Source organism: Lissotriton vulgaris, unplaced genomic scaffold, assembly GCF_964263255.1.
Source record: "Lissotriton vulgaris unplaced genomic scaffold, aLisVul1.2 SCAFFOLD_534, whole genome shotgun sequence".
NCBI lineage: Eukaryota > Metazoa > Chordata > Amphibia > Caudata > Salamandridae > Lissotriton > Lissotriton vulgaris.
In genome coordinates, this window is record NW_028252845.1 from 875154 (window position 1) to 894497 (window position 19344).

At 50.2% G+C, this 19344-nt stretch overlaps 1 protein-coding gene across 1 annotated transcript in view; it reads right to left on the bottom strand.

Moving 5' to 3' along the window:
* The window catches only part of LOC147661249 (NFX1-type zinc finger-containing protein 1-like), an 805409-nt gene extending 786356 nt beyond the window's left edge, over positions 1-19053 (bottom strand). Inside the window, exons 1-2 of the mRNA XM_086951201.1 lie at positions 18953-19053; positions 18265-18327 (exon numbers count right to left, since the gene is read on the bottom strand). The gene's annotated coding sequence lies outside the window, so the exon portion shown is untranslated. The remainder of the gene's footprint in view (positions 1-18264; positions 18328-18952) is intronic.
* Between the last annotated feature and the right edge of the window lie 291 nt (positions 19054-19344).

Here is a 19344-nt window from a genome sequence, read left to right on the forward strand (position 1 = left end):
ATTTTTCAAGTCAAACCAGTCAATGTTATCCAATGGCAGGGAAGTGATTCCCCGTTTTCCAGGTGAGTACTCGACTGGTAAAGTTAAGGTTCTGGGCATAGACTCAGGGGTCCCCAAGGGTCAGGTAGGTACAGTTGGTTCACCCTCAGCGGCGCAGGGGCGGCCGGGTGTAGAGGTAGTTAGGCCAAATGTTATCCCATGAGGGGCAGGGGGCCTTCGGTTGGTGGCTGCTGGCTAGCAGGCCACGCGGCTGTGGGAGCTGGGCTCTGGATCACTTGCTTAGGGCAAAGGGGGAAGTAGGATAGGGCAAGGTTTGCACGGCCAGATGCACTCAGGCGGCAGGGTGCAGGGTGCTTTTGAGCCGTCAGGCGCTCAATGTTATTCAATGGGAAAGGTAACAAACGAACGAAGGCTGCAGGCTCGGGGACGGAGACTCTTCAGGGGCGACCACCACTACGAGAGGTAAGTTGGGATCTTGGAGCACAGGTAGGTACCCTAAAAGAAGGCACAGGGGGCTGTAGGGCGTCGGGTGCAGGGGTGTCTTTAGGTGTCGGGAAAGCTTACCCTCGGCTGTTCGTGGTTGGAGGGGCCCCTGGTTCTAAGTCTGCAGGCGTCGTCTGGTTCGTCGAGGAGGGTCTTTGGGCACTGAACTTCGGGTACCAGTCGCCCGGGAGACGTCCTCGTGGTCTTGGATCAATTGGGCACGGGCCGGGCTCAGCGGGTGCAGAGTGGACGGGTCCGGAGCTTCCTGACTGGCACCAGGGGTGTTGTTGCAGCAGAGCATCTGCTGATGGGAGTCCCAGTCTTTAAGAGGGTCAAGTCACGCAGGTCCTCTGGGTGTCCCAAGGTTGCTGTCCGCTGGAGTCGCCGGGGTTTAGGCAGGAGCAGGTTCCAGGATCAACAGGCCGGTAGGGCTGGTGCCAAGTCAGATGTGGTCATCCTGTTGTTAGCAGCTGCACGGCGGGTCTTCTTCCTCTTGATCTTCTTTCTTCTACTCGTATCAGGATCTAAGGAAGGAAGGTTCAGGGAAGGTTCAGGGAGGCCCTAAATACTGAATTTAGGGGCGTTATAGGTAGGGCAAAGGCAGGGACCAATAGGTCCCTGTCCTGAAGTGGGTACACCCCCAAGCCTGCTCCTCTCCTGTGGGAGGAGGGCAGGAGCCTAGCTGTGATTGGGCAGGGCTCCCCATCTTTAAGATGGCCGGAGCACGGGGTCGTGCTTCGCCTCGTCTCCCCCACGTGAGGGGTGGGGTTGGCACAGGCTGGCACACCCTCCTTCCTGACGTAGTTTTGCCCGGCAGTCTTCCCACCAGAGTGGGGGTCAGGACTGGTGGGGGCAAGTTGCTGGGTACAGCAAATGGTCTGGAGAAGCTCACAGAGGCGGCAGGCCTTTGAAGCTTCCCCCTGCCCATCCTGGGGTAGGAGACCTAGCACCTCGCCCATGATGTGCATTGTTGCAGGCCCAGGAGAGCGGGGGCTCTCCGCCCAGGGGTCCAACAACATGTCTGCTGTGTGGCAGCCTAGGCAGCCTCTCAGTCCAGGCGTGGATTGTGGTTAGGTTTCAGGGGGCATCTCTAAGATGCCCTCCGGTGCATTTTTCATTAAATCCCACACTGGCATCAGTGTGGATTTCATGTGCAGAGAAGTTTGATACCAAACTTGTCAGTCTTCAGTGTAGCCATTATGGTTCTGTGGAGTTCGTAATGTCGACCTCCCAGCACCATATACTCTTAATGGCATCACTGCACTTACAATGCCCAGGAATGGCCCTTGGTACTGTAGGGGCACAGGGCTCATGCCCCTGTGCCCACACCACTGGCATAGGGCACCCAGCTAGAGGGGTGACTGATGTATGTCAGGGCAGTGGGTTTGTGGGCAGGGCACACAGGGATGTGTGCCATGTCGACTCTTTGTTTAGTTCTGTACTTAGGCACTCAGCCTGCAAAGGCAGTGTGTGGGTGCCAAGGTACAGGGCCCTTAAGGGTGGCACAATAAGTGCTGCAGCCCTTAGGGGTCTTCTCTGGTCACCATGCCCTGGGTACCTATGGTACCATTTAGTTTTTTTTTAGTTTTTTAACGTCTTTATTTCAAAGTTTTTCTTCATATAAGACAAGCATAATAAAATACATACACAAAGCACACAACAAATATGAACAATTTTATACAAACAATATTATCATAAATCTTGTTTTTAAAAAAATCAATTAAATAGCATAGAAAGACGTTAATATCAAGATTATACAGGTATAAAAAGACATTGCAGGGTTACCACCCAGAAAAAATAGGTTAAGTCCAGCATATTAGACATTCAGCTATTGGCTCTTCGTATACACCTTGCTCTGATTAGCCAGGCCCATCCAAGAAATTTTGCCAACCCTATAGACAGCCATTCGGCTGTATTGTATCTCAAGATTGACATTGCTTCACTGCTCACCCGAGTGTTTAGTCTTTTACATATTGGTTTTAGCCATTTATGGCGCGGTTCACAGTAAGCTGGGCATGCAAACAGAAAGTGCCCTAGGGATTCCTTTTTCTCATGACACCAAGGGCAGGACAAGGACTGTTGGTTATGCCATTTATTAGTGAATTCTCTTAGTGGCAAAGTTCCTACACGGAACTGATGATATAGTTTCCTATCGGAACTTTTAAGAATGGTGTCCCAATAGGTCTCTGTATGTGGGACTACTTTATGGATCAAAAACATGCTTGTCAGGTTTGATTTCTCAGAAAGCGTAACATGTTCTTCTTTAACTAAGGACCAGAAAAGAAGTTCAAAGTCTTTTTTTGACGGGAAGATGTGATTACCCGGCTCAGTCCAGAGCGAATGGAGGCCCATTCTAAATAGGGTATTCTTAATAGATTTAAACCAGGGTATATCCCCTGCCCCATGTTGCGCTCTTACATCCTGTATCTCTTTGGCAAACATGATTAACTCCGGGGTAGACCAGATACGTCTCCATAACGCAACCATCCTATATTGGGCATGATGTTTAATAGTATAAAAGCCCATATCTAGCATAAGTGGTAGAGATGGGGTCGAAGGTGGGAGACTCACTAGACTGCGAAAAAAATTGTTCTGGATTTTATCCAAAGCAGCCAGATCCACATTCCCCCAAAGATCTGCCCCATAAAGTATGGCGATACTAATTTTGGCGCTATGGATTTTAAGCGCCGGTGGAACTCTTTTAGTCAGGGAGCAACGTTGTTCTTTTACAAGGCACCCCGATAATCGTGCAAATTTTAGACTAAGTGCCTCAATTTGTTCTTTCCAGCGTAACCTATAATCAATAATAACTCCTAAATATGTCATAACCTCTACTTGTTCTAAGCTAGTCCCTTTCATCGTTACATGGCCTCTCAGGGGTTTATTCTTTGTCAGGACCATAAACTTAGTCTTAGAAACATTAATTTAGAGGTCGTTTTGGCTGCATAAGTCCACAAACTTGTTTATAGCCAACAGAAGACCCATCTGTGTTTTTTGTTAAAATTAGGGTGTCATCAGCATAAATTAAAAGGGGAAGTTTGGTCCCACCCAGTGTTGGTGCATCTGTCAGAGTTTCTAAGAGGAACTGAACCACGTGGTTGATAAAAAGTATGAATAGGGTGGGGGCCAGGACACAGCCCTGCCTCACTCCACGGGTCACAGGAAAAGAATCGGTCACCTGTCCCTGGCGACCCCACCTTACTCTGGCGAAATTTTCCTCATGCAACCTGATTGTGAACTCAAGAAGGGCAGATGGTACACCCATTCTCCTTAATGCTGCCCACAACTTAACTCTGGGGACCAAATCAAACGCAGATTTGAGATCCACAAATGCTGCGTATATTGTGCCTCCTCTTAGAAACACAGTCTTCCAATAAATCATAACAAATCTGAGTACTTGTTATCTTCTGTCATCCAAGACTGGATTCTATCCAACAGCATTCTGGCAATTACCTTCTGCAGGGCATCGATAAGACTGATGGGGCGGTAATTTCCCGCATCAGTCTTATCCCCTTTTTTATTCACAGGTAGGATCTCCGCCCCTTTCCAAGAGTCAGGGATTCTGATTCCTCTAGCTATGGCATTAGCTAAATTAATTATGTAAGGGACCCTATTATCTTGATCAAACTTAAAAAGGTCCGCTGGAACACAGTCCATTCCGGGAGCTTTCCCATTCTGAACTAGTTTTAAAGCTTTTACAGCCTCCAGTTCCGTGAAGACTATCTGGTCATGTGAAGGGACTGCAGTCGGAGCACTGATAGTCTCTCCTAGATTACTGGCGATCAGATCTGTATTACTGAACTGCGCCGAGAAGTGCTTAACCCATGTCTCGGCTGGGACATAATTAGCTGGAGTTTGCTGGTCCCCTGTCCCTCCCCATTTCACTACTTCCCAGAATTTTTGCTGGTTGGTGGAAATACTGGCCTTATACAGATCTAGCCAACGTTGCTCGTCCCAGTTTATCTTCGCCTGCTTAAGCACCTTCTTATAGTTTGCTCTTTCTTGCTTAATGTCTGCAGCTGACCTAATTTTAATAGCAGCTATCAAGGAGCTATGGGCAAGACGACAAGTCTTATCATACCATGTGGCTCCTTTTTGAACCAAGCCGGTTTTCCTTCTTTTAGCTGGTTTAATAAAAAATGTTTTGACTTTGTTAAAAAGGGACTCGTGAATCACCCCAATTTGTTCCAGTGTACTAGCATCGTCTAGTAAAGGCACCATCAATTTGGTTGCTATCGATACCTCTTTTGAAACCTTGTCTATAATAGTTGGATCTTCCAGAAACCTGGCCCAACGTACCCTTCTACAATCGTTTGTAAGAACAGCCTCAGCAGTAATTAAGTTAGTGGCACTGGTTCTCTGTAAGTCACCGTTTATTGATAAGTTTATTACCAGGGGATTATGATCACTTTCAGATCTTGTAACTATTTCCATATCCTCTAGTAAACTCCAGAACTCCAACTTGATTAAGAAATAATCTATACGGCTCGAGTTATGGGAGTTGTCGAAAGTAGCATTTCCCATCAGGTCAGATTTTGTCCCTCCCATTCGCTGCTCGTAGATTCCATTCTAGGCAAAGACCTAGCCATTGCATAACGGCCTCTGTTACTTTTTTTACAGGTGGAATGGTTAGGTGGGGAATGTTCCAAATCTGATCAACTTCACCATAGCACCCATTATCCAGATTGGGGACAGGTTCAAATGTACAATTAAAGTCCCCAGCCACTAACACACATTCGTCCCTATCAATGGTATTCAGTAGGGAATCTAAATCATCAGCCGTTTTTGAAGATTTCCCACCCGGTCGCCCCCAGATGGCCAGAGATGCCAATTGGGTTTTAGTTTCAACACAGCTTTAGGGAACAAACACAGGCCCTGGGCACCTGTTTGACAGGAGCCCAGGGCACACTCAGTCAAAGTACATCAGCAGTTCAAAAAAAGTGGGGGCATACCAATGCAAGAATGATGGCACTTTCTCACACCCACAATCACAGGCCTTCTGTGACAACAGTTCCATGGAGCAGATCTCAAAAGCTGGAACAGATGGAAAACTACAATGAGGCTAATACTGCTCCCATACATGACAGAACCATTGCAAACATGGACACCACCAATCTTCAGTCCTCACTACCTTCAATGAAAAATAATTATATGACATTTTCAATGCAAGCAGAACAGCATGATCACTTGCAGCCAAGACCCTCAAACAGTAATAAAAGCTAGCCTTTGCACAAACTGTGTAGACAAAGTATCTGGAAACATACTTTGAATTAGGATGTTTCCCAAACCAATTGAAAACCACTTGTATTGGAACTTCAGACTTCTCAATGGTGCAATCATTGCTGTTGCGTTTGAGTCCATCCACATTGCTGCTGGTCGGCCTCTTTCTCTTTTCCCTTCACCTTTGTCAAGCATTACATTCTAGCCCCTGTGGTCCAATCCCATGGGCTATACCACCTGTTAAAGCCCTTTGAACCTGAGTTGTAGGCCCGAGCTGCCGGAAATAAGTACTGCATCATTTGCATATGAAAGCAAAGGTAGATGACTAGGCCTTAGGGTGTTGGCCCAAGTGCCAAGAAACCCAGCTTCCAGCCTCTTTATAAACAGAACAAATAAAGATTGCGCAAGCACAATCCTGCCAGGCTCCGTTGTTGAGCTGATGGAGAAGCTGCATTCACCATTCCTTGCAAACCTGGCTGAAGCTTGTAGGCTACTGTGCAGCGGAGACGCCCCCTTTAACCTCAAAATACACTAGAGCTTGGACCTCTCCTTCTGCATGCCTGTCTTCTCTCTTTGTGTCTCTTTCTCCATTTGTGTGTTTCATCCTCCCTTCAAGCGTTTCATTCCCCATTCATGCGTCTCAATTTTTCCTCAAGTGCCTGTTCTCTTCATGTGTGTCTCATTCTCCTTTCGTTTGTCTTACTCCTCTTTCATGTGTCTCATTCCCCTTCATGTGTGCCTGTCCTCTCCCTTCATGTGTGTCTCATTCCCCTTTATGTGTGTCTGTCCTCTCCCTTCATGTGTGTCTTGTTCCTCTTCATTTGTGCCTGTCCTCTCAGTTCATGGGTGACTTATTACCCATTCATGTGTGTCTCATTCCCTTCATGTGTGTCTGTCCTCTCCCTTCATGTGTGTTTTATTCCCCTTCATGTGTGCCTGTCCTCTCCCTTCATGTGCGACTTATTACCCCTTCATGTGTGTCTGTCCTCTCCCTTCATGTGTGTCTCATTCCCTTCATGTGTGTCTGTCCTCTCCCTTCATGTGTGTCTCATTCCCCTTCAGGTGTGCCTGTCCTTGCCCTTTATGTGTGCCTGTCCTCCCCCTTCATGGGTGACTTATTATCCCTTCATGTGTGTCTCATTCCCTTCATGTGTGTCTGTCCTCTCCCTTCATGTGTGTCTCATTCCCCTTCACGTGTGCCTGTCCTCTCCCTTCATGTGTGTCTCATTCCCCTTCATGTGTGCCTGTCCTCTCCCTTCATGTGTGTCTCATTCCCCTTCATGTGTGCCTGTCCTCTCCCTTCATGTGTGACTTATTACCCCTTCATGTGTGTCTGTCCTCTCCCTTCATGTGTGTCTCATTCCCCTTCAGGTGTGCCTGTCCTCGCCCTTTATGTGTGCCTGTCCTCCCCCTTCATGGGTGACTTATTACCCCTTCATGTGTGTCTCATTCCCTTCATGTGTGTCTGTCCTCTCCCTTCATGTGTGTCTCATTCCCCTTCACGTGTGCCTGTCCTCTCCCTTCATGTGTGTCTCATTCCCCTTCATGTGTGCCTGTCCTCTCCCTTCATGTGTCTCATTCCCTTCATGTGTGCCTGTCCTCTACCTTCATGTGTGTCTCATTCCCTTCATGTGTGTCTGTCCTCTTCCTTCATGTGTGTCTCATTCCCTTCATGTGTGTCTGTCCTCTCCCTTCATGTGTGTCTCGTTCCTCTTCATTTGTGCCTGTCCTCTCCCTTCATTTGTGCCTGTCCTCTCCCTTCATGTGTGCCTGTCCTCTCCCTTCATTTGTGCCTGTCCTCTCCCTTCATGTGTGCCTGTCCTCTCCCTTCATGGGTGACTTATTGCCCTTTCATGTGTGTCTGTCCTCTCCTTTCCTGTGTGTCTCGTTCCTCTTCATTTGTGCCTGTCCTCTCCCTTCATTTGTGCCTGTCCTCTCCCTTCATGTGTGCTTGTCCTCTCCCTTCAAGGGTGACTTATTACGCCTTCATGTGTGCCTGTCCTCTCCCTTCATGTGTGTCTCATTCCCTTCATGTGTGTCTGTCCTCTCCCTTCATGTGTGTCTCATTCCCCTTCATGTGTGCCTGTCCTCACCCTTCATGTGTGCCTGTCCTTTCCCTTCATGGGTGACTTATTACCCATTCATGTGTGTCTCATTCCCTTCATGTGTGTCTGTCCTCTCCCTTCATGTGCGTCTCATTCCCCTTCATGTGTGACTTATTACCCCTTCATGTGTGTCTGTCCTCTCCCTTCATGTGTGTTTCATTCCCTTCATGTGTGTCTGTCCTCTCCCTTCATGTGTGTCTCATTCCCCTTCATGTGTGCCTGTCCTCGCCCTTTATTTGTGCCTGTCCTCTCCCTTCATGTGTGACTTATTACCCCTTCATGTGTGTCTCATTCCCTTCATGTGTGTCTGTCCTCTCCCTTCATGTGCGTCTCATTCCCCTTCATGTGTGCCTGTCCTCTCCCTTCATGTGTGTCTCATTCCCCTTAATGTGTGCCTGTCCATTCCCTTCATGTGTGACTTATTACCCCTTCATGTGTGTCTGTCCTCTCCCTTCATGTGTGTCTCATTCCCCTTCATGTGTGCCTGTCCTCTCCCTTCATGTGTGACTTATTACCCCTTCATGTGTGTCTGTCCTCTCCCTTCATGTGTGTCTCATTACCCTTCATGCGTACCTGTCCTCTCCCTTCATGTGTTTCTCATTCCCTTCATGTGTGTCTGTCCTCTCCCTTCATGTGTGTCTCATTCCCTTCATGTGTGTCTGTCCTCTCCCTTCATGTGTGTCTCATTCCCCTTCATGTGTGCCTGTCCTCTCCCTTCATGTGTGTCTCATTCCCCTTCATGTGTGCCTGTCCTCTCCCTTCATGTGTGACTTATTACCCCTTCATGTGTGTCTGTCCTCTCCCTTCATGTGTGTCTCATTCCCCTTCATGTGTGCCTGTCCTCGCTCTTTATGTGTGCCTGTCCTCTCCCTTCATGGGTGACTTATTACCCCTTCATGTGTGTCTCATTCCCTTCATGTGTGCCTGTCCTCTCCCGTCATGTGTGTCTCATTACCCTTCATGTGTACCTGTCCTCTCCCTTCATGGGTGTCTCATTCACCTTAATGTGTGTGTGTCCGCTCCCTTCATGTGTGTCTCATTCCCTTCATGTGTGTCTGTCCTCTCCCTTCATGTGTGTCTCATTCCCCTTCATGTGTGCCTGTCTTCTCCTTTCATGGGTGACTTATTACCCCTTCATGTGTGCCTGTCCTCTCCCTTCATGGGTGTTTCATTCGCCTTTATCTGTACTTATCCTCTCTCTTCATGCATGTCTCATTCCTCCCTTCATGTGTGTCTCATTTCCCATCATGTGTGCCTGTCCTATCCCTTCATGGGTTGCTTAATACCCCTTCATGTCTGTCTATCCTCTCCCTTCATGTGTGTTTCATTCCCTTCATGTGTGCCTATACTCTCCCTTCACGTGTGTCTCATTCCCCTTCATGTGTGTCTGTCCTTTCCCTTCATGTGTGCCTGTCCTCACCCTTCATGGGTGTCTCATTCCTCCCTTTCTGTGGGTCTCATCCCCCTTCATGTGTGCCTGTCCTTTCCCTTCATGGGTCACTTATTAGCCCTTCATTTGTACCTGTCTTCTCCCTTCATGTGTGTTTCCTTCTCCCTTCTGTGTGTCTTATTCTCCCCTCATGTGGGCCTGTTCTCTCCCTTCTTGGGTGTCTCATTCTCCCTTCTTGGGTGTCTGTCCTCTCCCTTCATGTGTGTCTCATTCCCCTTCATGTGTGCCTGTCCTCTCCCTTCATGGGTGTCTCATTCTCCCATCTTGCGTGTCTCCGTCTCCCTTCTTATGTGTCTCATTCTCCCTTCTTGGGTGTCTCATTATCCCCTCATGTGGGTCTGTCCTTTCCTTTCATGGGTGTCTCATTCTCCCTTCTTGCATGTCTCATTCTCCCTTCTTGGGTGTTTTATTCTCCCTTCTTGGGTTTCGCATTATCTCCCCTTTAGCTTGTCTCATTCTCCCTTCTTGGGTGTCTCATTCTCCCTTCTTGGATGTCTCATTGACCCCTCTTGGGTATCTCATTCTTCCTTCTTGGTTGTCTCATTCTCCATTCATTGGTGTCTCGTTCTCCCCTCATGTGTTCCTCTCAATTCATGGGTGTCTCATTCTCCTTTCTTGGGTGTCTCATTCTTCTTTTATGGGGGTTACATTCTTCCCTCATTAGCACCTGTCCTCCTCCTTCATGGGTGTCTCATTCTCCCTTCTTGGGTATCTCATTCTTCCCTCATTTGCTCCTGTCCTTTCTCTTCATGGGTGTCTCATTCTCCATTTTTGGGGGTCTCATTCTCCCTTCTTGGGTGTCTCATTCTCCCTTCTTGGTTGTCTCATTCTCCCCTCGTGTGTGTCTGTCCTAGCCCTTCTTGGGTGTCTCATTCTCCCTTCTTGGGTGTCTCCTTCTCCCTTCTTGGGTGTTTCATTCTACCCTCATGTGGGCCTGTCCTCTCCCTTCATGGGTGTCCGATTCTCCATTCTTGGGTGTCTTCTTCTCCCTTCTTGGGTGTCACATTCTCCCCTCATGTGGGCCTGTCCTAGCCCTTCTTGGGTGTCTCATTCTCCTTCATGGGTGTCTGATTCCCCATTCTTGGGGGTCTCATTCTCCCTTCTTGGGTGTCTCATTCTCCCTTCTTGGGTGTTTCGTTCTCCCCTCATGTGGGCCTGTCCTAGCCCTTCTTGGGTGTCTCATTCTCCCCTCATGTGTGTCTGTCCTAGCCTTTCTTGGGTGTCTTATTCTCCCCTCATGTGGGCCTGTCCTCTCCCTTCATGGGTGTCTGATTCTCCCTTCTTGGGGGTCTCATTTTCCCCTCGTGTGGGCCTGTCCTCTCCCATCATGGGTGTCTGATTCTCCCTTCTTGGGTGTCTGATTCTCCCCTCATGTGTGTCTGTCCTAGCCTTTCTTGGGTGTCTTAGTATCCCCTCATGTGGGCCTGTCCTCTCCCTTCATAGGTGTCTCATTCTCCCTTCTTGGGGGTCTCATTTTCCCCTCGTGTGGGCCTGTCCTCTCCCATCATGGGTGTCTGATTCTCCCTTCTTGGGTGTCTCATTCTACCCTCATGTGTGTCTGTCCTAGCCCTTCTTGGGTGTCTAATTCTCCCTTTATGGGTGTCTCATTCTTCCCACATGAGCACCTGTCCTCTCCCTTCATGGGCGTCTCATCTCCCATCTCCCCCAGTAAAGGGTTTAAGTTGGCGCCACTTGGTTCTTCCAAACACCCCAAAATGTGATAAACACAAGTCAATGTATGAACTGTGTTTGCATCTTGCCCTGGCTGCCCAACATACCTCCCTACATGGACTCTACAGCTGTGCTGAGAGTGTCCAAATGTCAGGATCACCATTGCGTCCCTCCGCTCAAGAGATATGTCTGTGTCCTTCTCAAAACCCACAGTGACCCCCCCTCTCCCCCCACCATTCCACCCAGGCCCCGCTTGAGGTGCCCAGAATCACTGCATAGATCGCATGTGTACAGTACACTCTCTTTGCCTTGATGCATGTGTACACTCTCTGCCCCTCACGCATGTGTACACTCTCTGCCCCCTCACGCATGTGTACACGCTGTGAGAAAATGGCTCTATATATACTGGACCAAAGTAAGGTACAGTATGTATAGAGACCACCAACCCCAGAGGTATAACAGAGGTTAAAGTCAGGGCTGACCTTACTCTCAAAAGTGGCAGCTTGGTCGAGCAGTAAGGCAGTACCAGAGGACAGTGTTAAGCATTTGATGTACACACTCAGTCAGCAAAAGGTTTCACATACTCAAGGACTGAACTCCAGGCCAATTGTTTTTATATCAAATGATATAGCTGTTTTATTTTTAGAACCAACAGGTATCAAAATATACTTTTCTCAATTATGAGTGATCTCAGGTCATTACTTTGCAGAAAGGAAATAACATTGTAAACACAACAGGTGCAGGGGTTGCAGTAGGCAACACAATTCTAAACACAATGTAACATTGAGCTCAATGGGTTTTTCTGCAAAAAAATCCAGTTGATTACTTTGTAAATTACTTGTGCAATTCCAGGACTAGATCCTAGATTCAGTCCTGTGGTCTAAGCTGAAAACAGTTTAGTAAAAACGTTTTGGTTATTGCAATGATTTGTAAGGAATATAAAGGTATTTCAAAAGTTCACACTTAAAAACTTTTCACTGAAAATCTAGCAATGTTATCCAATGGGAGAAAATTCAGGTTACAGGTTAAGTACGTTCTCTTTACTTTTGTAATCCAGTACTGGGTTCCTAGGTGGAGCACTGGGATCTCTACTTGAGCCAGATAAGTAATTACGTTTCAGTAGTTGGTACGATTTTTAAGGAATATTTAAAGTTTTCAAAACTAGACACTTGGAAGAAATTTCACAGAAAAGCAGACAATGGATTCCTATGGAGAAAATACAGGTTAATAGTAAACCCGGTTAGGATTACTTTTGCGATTCAGTACTGGGCTACAAGGTACAGTACTGACTTCTCTCCTGATCACAGGTGAGTTCTTCAGAATTCGGTATTCGGCTGATTTTATAGGAATATTTTAGAGTTTCAAAACTTCACACTTAAAAGATTTTTCGAGTCAAACCAGTCAATATTATCCTATGGCAGGAAAGTGAGTTATTGGTTTCCAGGTGAGTACTCGACCAGTGAAGTTAAGGTTCTGGGCATAGACTCAGGGGTCCCCCAGGGTCAAGTAGGTAAAGTTGGTACACCCTCAGCGGCACAGGGGCAGCCGGGTGCAGAGGCAGTTAGGCCCAAAGTTATCCAACGAGGGGCAGGGGGCCTTCGGTTGGTGGCTGCTGGCTAGCAGGCCACGCGGCTGTGGGAGTTGGGCTCCTGGTCATTTGCTCAGGGCAAATGGGGAAGTAGGATAGAACACAGGGTGCACAGCCAGAGGCACTCAGGTGGTGGGTACAGGATGCTTTTGAGCCATCGGGCGCCCAATGTTATTCAATGGGAAAGGTAAAAAGGGAACAAAGGCTGCAGACTCAGGGACAGTGATTCTTCAGGTGCGACCACCACTTCGAGGGGTAAGTTTGGATCTTGAAGAAGAGGTTGGTACCCCAATGGAAGGCACAGGGAGCCCCATGGTGCCGGGTGCAGGGGTGTCTTTGGGCGTCGGGAAATCTTACCCTCGGCTGGTCGCGGTTGGAGGGGTCCCTGATTCTGAGGCTGCAGGCGTAGTCTGGTTCATTGAGGAGGGTCTTTGGGCACTAGACCTCAGGTCCCATTTGCCTGGGGGACATCATCGTGGTCTTAATTCACTTGGGCACTGGCCGGGCTCGGCGGGTGCAGAGTGGGTTGGTCTTGTGCTTCCTGGCTGGCACAAGGGGTATGGTAGTTGAAGCAGAGCCTCTGCTTATGCCTCTGCTTATGGCAGGCATGTCCTCCGGGGGTCCCATGATTGCTGTCCGCAGGAGTCGCCGGGTTTAAGCAGGAGCAGGTTCCATGATCGACAGGCCGGTAGGGCTGGGGCCAAGTCAGTTGGTGTCGTCCTGTTGTTAGCAGCTGCATGGCGGGTCTTCTCCTTCTTGATCTTCTTTCTTCTTTTCTTATTGGGATCTCCGGAAGGAAGATTCAGGGAGCCGCTAAATACTGAATTTAGGGGCGTTACAGGCAGGGCAAGTGAAGGGACCAAAAGGTCCCTGTCCTGGGGTGGGTACACCCACTAGTCTGCTCCTCTCCTGTGGGGGGGGGGGGGGGGGGGGGGGCAGGAACCTAGCTGTGATTTGGCAGGGCTCCCAATCTTCAAGAAGGCTGGAGCCCGGGGTTGTGCTTCACCTCGCCTCTCCCACCTGAGGGGTGGGGTTGGCACAGGCTGGCACACCCCCCCTCCCTTCCTGATGTAGGGTTTCCCGCCAGTGTTCCTGCCAGAGTGGAGGTCAGAACTGGTGGGGGCCAGTTGCTGGGTACAGCAAATGGTCTGGAGAAGCTCACAGAGACGGCAGGCCTTTAAAGCTTCCCCCTGCCCATCCTGGGGGAGGAGACATAGCACCTCGCCCAGGATGTGAATTGTTGCAGGCCCAGGAGAGCGAAAGGCTCTCCACCCAGGGGTCCAGCAACATGTCTGCTGTGTGGCAGCCTAGCCAGCCTCTCAGTCCAGACGTGGATTGTAGGTTAGGTTTCAGGAGGCATCTGTAAGATGCCTATCAATCAATCAATCAATCACAGGCATTTATATAGCGCACTACTTACCCGGAGGGTCTCAAGGCGCTAGGGGGGGGGGGGAGTGCTGCTACTGCTCGAATAGCCAGGTCTTGAGCTTCTTCCTGAAGGAGAGGTGGTCTTGGGTCAGGCGCAGGTCGGTCGGTAGGGAGTTCCAGGTCTTGGTGGCCAGGTAGGAGAAGGACCTTCCTCCTGTTGTCGTTCTTCGGATGCGGGGGACGGCGGCGAGGGCGTGGCTGGCTGATCGGAGATGTCGTTTGGGAGCGTAGAAGTTGATGCGGTTGTTGAGGTAGCTAGGGCCTTGATCGTGTAGGGCTTTGTGTGCGTGGGTGAGGAGGCGGAAGGTAATTCTTTTGTTGACGGGGAGCCAATGCAGGTCTCTCAGATGTCCGGAGATGTGGCTGTGTCGTGGGATGTCGAGGATGAGTCTGGCTGAGGCGTTCTGGATCCGCTGGAGTCTCTTCTGGAGCTTGGCGGTGGTTCCGGCGTAGAGGGCGTTGCCGTAGTCCAGTCGGCTGGTGACGAGGGCCTGGGTGACCGTCTTCCTGGTCTCGGTGGGGATCCACCGGAAGATCTTCCGTAGCATGCGCAGGATGTTGAAGCATGACGAGGAGACGGCGTTGACTTGTCTGGTCATGGTGAGGGAGGAGTCCAAGATGAAGCCCAGGTTGCGTGCGTGTTCTGTCGGTTTGGGTGCGCTGCCCAGGGCGGGGGGCCACCAGGAGTCGTCCCAGGCGGAGGGCGAGGAGCCCAGGATGAGGACTTCCGTCTTGTCTGAGTTCAGTTTCAGGCGGCTGGTCGTCATCCACTCGGCTACGTCTTTCATCCCTTCGTGAAGGTTGGCTCTGGTGGCGGCGGGGTCGTTGGTCAGGGAGAGGATCAGCTGGGTGTCGTCAGCGTAGGAGATGATGTTGAGGTTGTGTTGGCGTGCGATGGCCGCGAGGGGGCTCATGTAGACGTTGAAGAGGGTGGGGCTCAGCGAGGATCCTTGAGGGACGCCGCAGATGACTTCGGTGGCCTCTGACTTGTACGGTGGTAGACGGACTCTCTGTGTTCTTCCGTCGAGGAAGGAGATGATCCATTCCAGTGCCTTCGCCTGGATTCCGACGTTGCTGAGGCGCTGCACTAGGGTGCGGTGGCAGACAGTGTCGAATGCCGCGGAGAGGTCTAGGAGGATGAGGGCCGCTGTTTCTCCGTTGTCCATCAGGGCTCGGATGTCATCGGTGGCAGCGATGAGGGCGGTCTCGGTGCTGTGGTTGGCTCGGAAGCCAGACTGTGAGGGGTCGAGGGATCCATTCGTCTCGAGGAAGGCGGCCAGCTGCTTGTTGACGGTCTTCTCGGTGACTTTGGCTGGGAACGGGAGGAGCGAGATGGGGCGGTAATTCTTGAGTTCGGTGGGGTCCGCTGTAGGTTTCTTGAGTAGGGCGCTGAGTTCGGCGTGCTTCCAGCTCTCCGGGAAGGTGGCGGTGTCGAAGGAGGTGTTGATGATGTCCCGCAGGTGGGATTCGATGACCGCGTCGGCCTTGTTGAAGACGTGGTGAGGGCAGGGGTCAGTCGGAGATCCGGAATGGATGGAGTTCATCAAGCGGATGGTGTCTTCGGTGCTGATCGGAGTCCAGGCGCGGAGGGTGGTGGTGGGGGGCGGTGGTTCGGTTGTGGCGTGCGTCGGTTGAGTGCTGAAGCTGTTGTGTATGTCCGCGATCTTGTTGTGGAAGTAGGAGGCGAGGGAATTGCAGAGGTCTTGCGATGGGGTGATGTCGTTGTTTCCGGCGTTGGGGTTGGAGAGCTCTTTGACGATGTTGAAGAGTTCCTTGCAATTGTGTGCGTTGTTGTCCAGCCGATCCTTGAATGCAGTTTTCTTAGTGGCGCGGATCAGTTGGTGGTGCTTCCGGGTGGCAAGCTTGAGGGCGGTCATGTTGTCCGGTGTTGGTTCCCTTCTCCAGGCTTTCTCGAGGGCTCGGCAGTTCTTCTTGGAGCTCTTGAGTTCGTCGGTGAACCATGTGGCCTTCTTGCTGCCGGGTCTGCTAGGCGGGGTCCTCAGTGGGGCGAGTTCGTCCGCGTAGTTGTTGATCCACTTCGTGAGGTTGTCGGCGGCCTGGCTGGGGTTCGCTGAGCTGGCGGGGGGGTGCTGGCTCAGGGAAGCGGCGAGCTGGTCGGCTGTGATCTTGTTCCAGCTTCTTCGAGCAACCGGTTGCTGGTGGTGGTGGATTGTCGTTCTTCTGAAGGTGAAGTGGACGCAGCTGTGGTCCGTCCAGTGGAGTCCAGTGGCGTGGCTGAAGGCGATGTCTTTGCTGGATGAGAAGCTGGCGTCGAGTGTGTGTCCGGCGAGGTGGGTGGGGTGGATACCAGCTGCTTGAGTCCGAGGTTGGCGAGGTTGTCGAGCAGGGTGGTGGTGTTGCGGTCGTTGTTGTTCTCCAGGTGGAAGTTGAGGTCCCCCAGGAGGATGTAGTCAGCGGAGGGGAGGGCATGCGGGCTGACGAAGTCGGCGATGTCCTCGCTGAATTGTGTGCGTGGTCCCGGGGGTCGGTAGATCAGGGTGCCTCTGAGGGTGGTCTTCGGGTCGGTGCGGATCTGGAAGTGTAGGTGTTCGGCGGTTTTCAGGGTGTCGTCGGTGTTGGTCGTGATGTGGATGATGGCGATGCCTCCTCCAGTCTCTTCGGGTGATCTTGTAGCCCTCTGGGATGGCGATGGCGATGTCGGGCGCTGAGGAGTCGTTCATCCAGGTTTCCGTGAGGAAGGCGACGTCAGGAGCTGTGGTGTCGAGGAGGTTCCAGAGTTCGATGGCGTGCCTGTGGACAGAGCGGGTGTTGAGCAGGATGCACTTGAGGTGGTTGCTGCTGGTGTTCGGCTTGGCGGGTGCTGGTGTGGGGCAGGTCCGGATGCAGGTGAACTTGCAGGCGTGGCAGCTGAAGGGTCCGTGGGTGCGCCTCGGGGTGGCTCGGTAGCATCCAGGGATCCCGCCGGTGTTGAGTGCGTTGAGTTCGGTGGCGTTGTAGGACAGTCGGGTCGTTTTCCGTCGGTGGGGGCCAGGGGTCCTGGCGCTGGGCGCGGTCCAGACGCGGACGGGCGCAGACGGGCTTACCTTTGGCGCGCCTTCGGCGCACAATCGGCGCGCCCGCTGCGCGTTCGCACGGTCGCCATATATGGCGAAGTGCGAGGGAGGGCGGAGCAGCTAAGAGGCGGGAGCGGGGAGGGCACACAAAGAAAGGGGGCGTGGTTAGCGGCAGAGGCGGGAAGCGGGGAGCGGGGAGGGAGGAGACCGGGGGGAGCGACAAACAGGGGGACAGGCGAAGAAATTACACTAAGCAATACAATACAATACAAAATAACAAAATTAGAGTCAACAGGCAGAGGGGCACTCAGGCAAGACAACGGGGTGCAGGAGCCTGCAGACCAGGTGAGCACAGCACAGCGCTAGACCGCAGGAGACCACGCCGCTCTGTGGCAGGGGGCATGGTCACACGGCGGCGGCAGGGGCAGCACGTCAGGCGGGAGGCACACGCAGCAGCTGGTCGCCGTGCGGCGCAGGGGGTGTCCTAAACTGGTACATTTTACATTAACATACCACAAAACACCTCGGGTCTAGAAAGAAAGGTAGGAGAATGGGAAAAGGGCAAGGGTAAATGTATGTCAAAGGTTAAGACAACAGCCTCCTCTATTAGAGAAGAGAACCTCTTTTGCCAGAACCCATCATTCACAAATTGTGGCGTTTCATCATTTGGGTCTGGCCTCCTCTCACCAGGGACCTCAGTCTCCAGAATTGACTAGGGTACCCTTAGCTGATAGAAGGACTAGAGGCAGGCTGATGACTTTACAGAGTACAACATAAAACCCAAAGGCATACCTTCATGCTATGTGAAGAGGGTTTTAAACTAAAGAAGAAGAAAAAGTGCAGCGTTGAATGATACAAAAAAGTGTATTAAAAATGGCTAAAGGAGCTCTATATCAAATTTATTCCTAGAGTGCCATTGTCATGATTAAAAAGCAGTATGTTAACACTTCAGATTATCAACTGTTAAGCAGTGAAATTAGGTCGACATGTTTCTGCCCTCGCCAGGATCTAATAATATCTGGGCATTCTTCAGGACCAGACAAACAAAATATATAAAGCTGCTGCTAATTGTGAAAAACTATACAGTGATGAATGTAAAAACATATCATATACTACACCGGTAATGTCCAACTGGGCAAGTGTGGAAGTAATTACCGGGTACCTGTAAAAACAATGTACAATTATTCAAAAAAATCAGTTACCCCACCTGACACATTCTCCAAAACACTGGCCTCTCTCTTATAAGAGGGTTTAAATAAAACCCGAAAGTGGTTTCAACAAAGTCTAAGTAGTACAGGCACTTACCCATATCAATTGGGTGTCACCCTCACCTCTACCTGGTCACTACTCAGGGAAGGGGGCCCCGCTCTGTAACAAAAAGCGATGTCCATGACGCGATTTAATCATGGCATAACTGCCCGTCACCTAATTCTTACTCATTAAACACCCACACACATGCAGTGCACCTTTAATAATATAATCTCCTTCGCTCGTGATTAAAAAAGCAACTCTGGTAAAGCGCAGATTTAAAAAGTCATGTGATATAATCCAATGTATACCACGTTTTCACTCAATGGTTGTGTGCAGAAAAAGACATAAACTACATACATATCACTCATTTATTCATATGGCTTGCGTGAAATTCCATTGAAAAGACAGTATGTGTAGCTTAGACAAATAGCTCGAGAATCTTAAAATAAGCCTTCGTCTTAAAATGTAGTTCTATCCTTGTTATTTGTCACCGGGCAGACAAATTATCTGGACTTGAAATACGAACGCCTACACGCCTAATGGCTCTTGTGAAATTCCATAAGTAGGACAGTATGTGTAGGTTAGACAAATAGCTCAGGAATCTTAAATAAGCCATCGTCTCAAAATATAGTTCTATCCTTGTTATTTACGCTGCGTCTCACGGGGCAGATAAATTATTTGGACTTACAATGCGAAAGCCTACACGCCTAAGGGTCGCGAACTATATCGAAATAGGCCTTACCTTTCCGTCGGTACCCCGGGACGGTCATTGAGCAATGACCAGAGGTACCGGCGGCGGCCATGTCACGATCTTTTAACCTGCGCATGGGGAGGCGTCTGGGGTCCTGATTAGTCTCTAATCTGCTGCCTGTAAGAAAACCCGCAGAATGGTCGTACTGCGCATGACAGCTAGGGAAGACACATCAACGTTGCGCATAATCACAGCGATTCAATGGCAAGTTGTAGTACATGGCGATACGCAGGCACTGTTTCTTAGTATTCTAAATAAAGTTAGATGAAAAAATGACAAACATTGCGCAATGAAAAATCCACGCAATGGTTAACGATGTGCTACTGCCCAATGCATATTACTTCACGGTAGTCCCTATTCATATATAATTGTCAAGTGTTTGT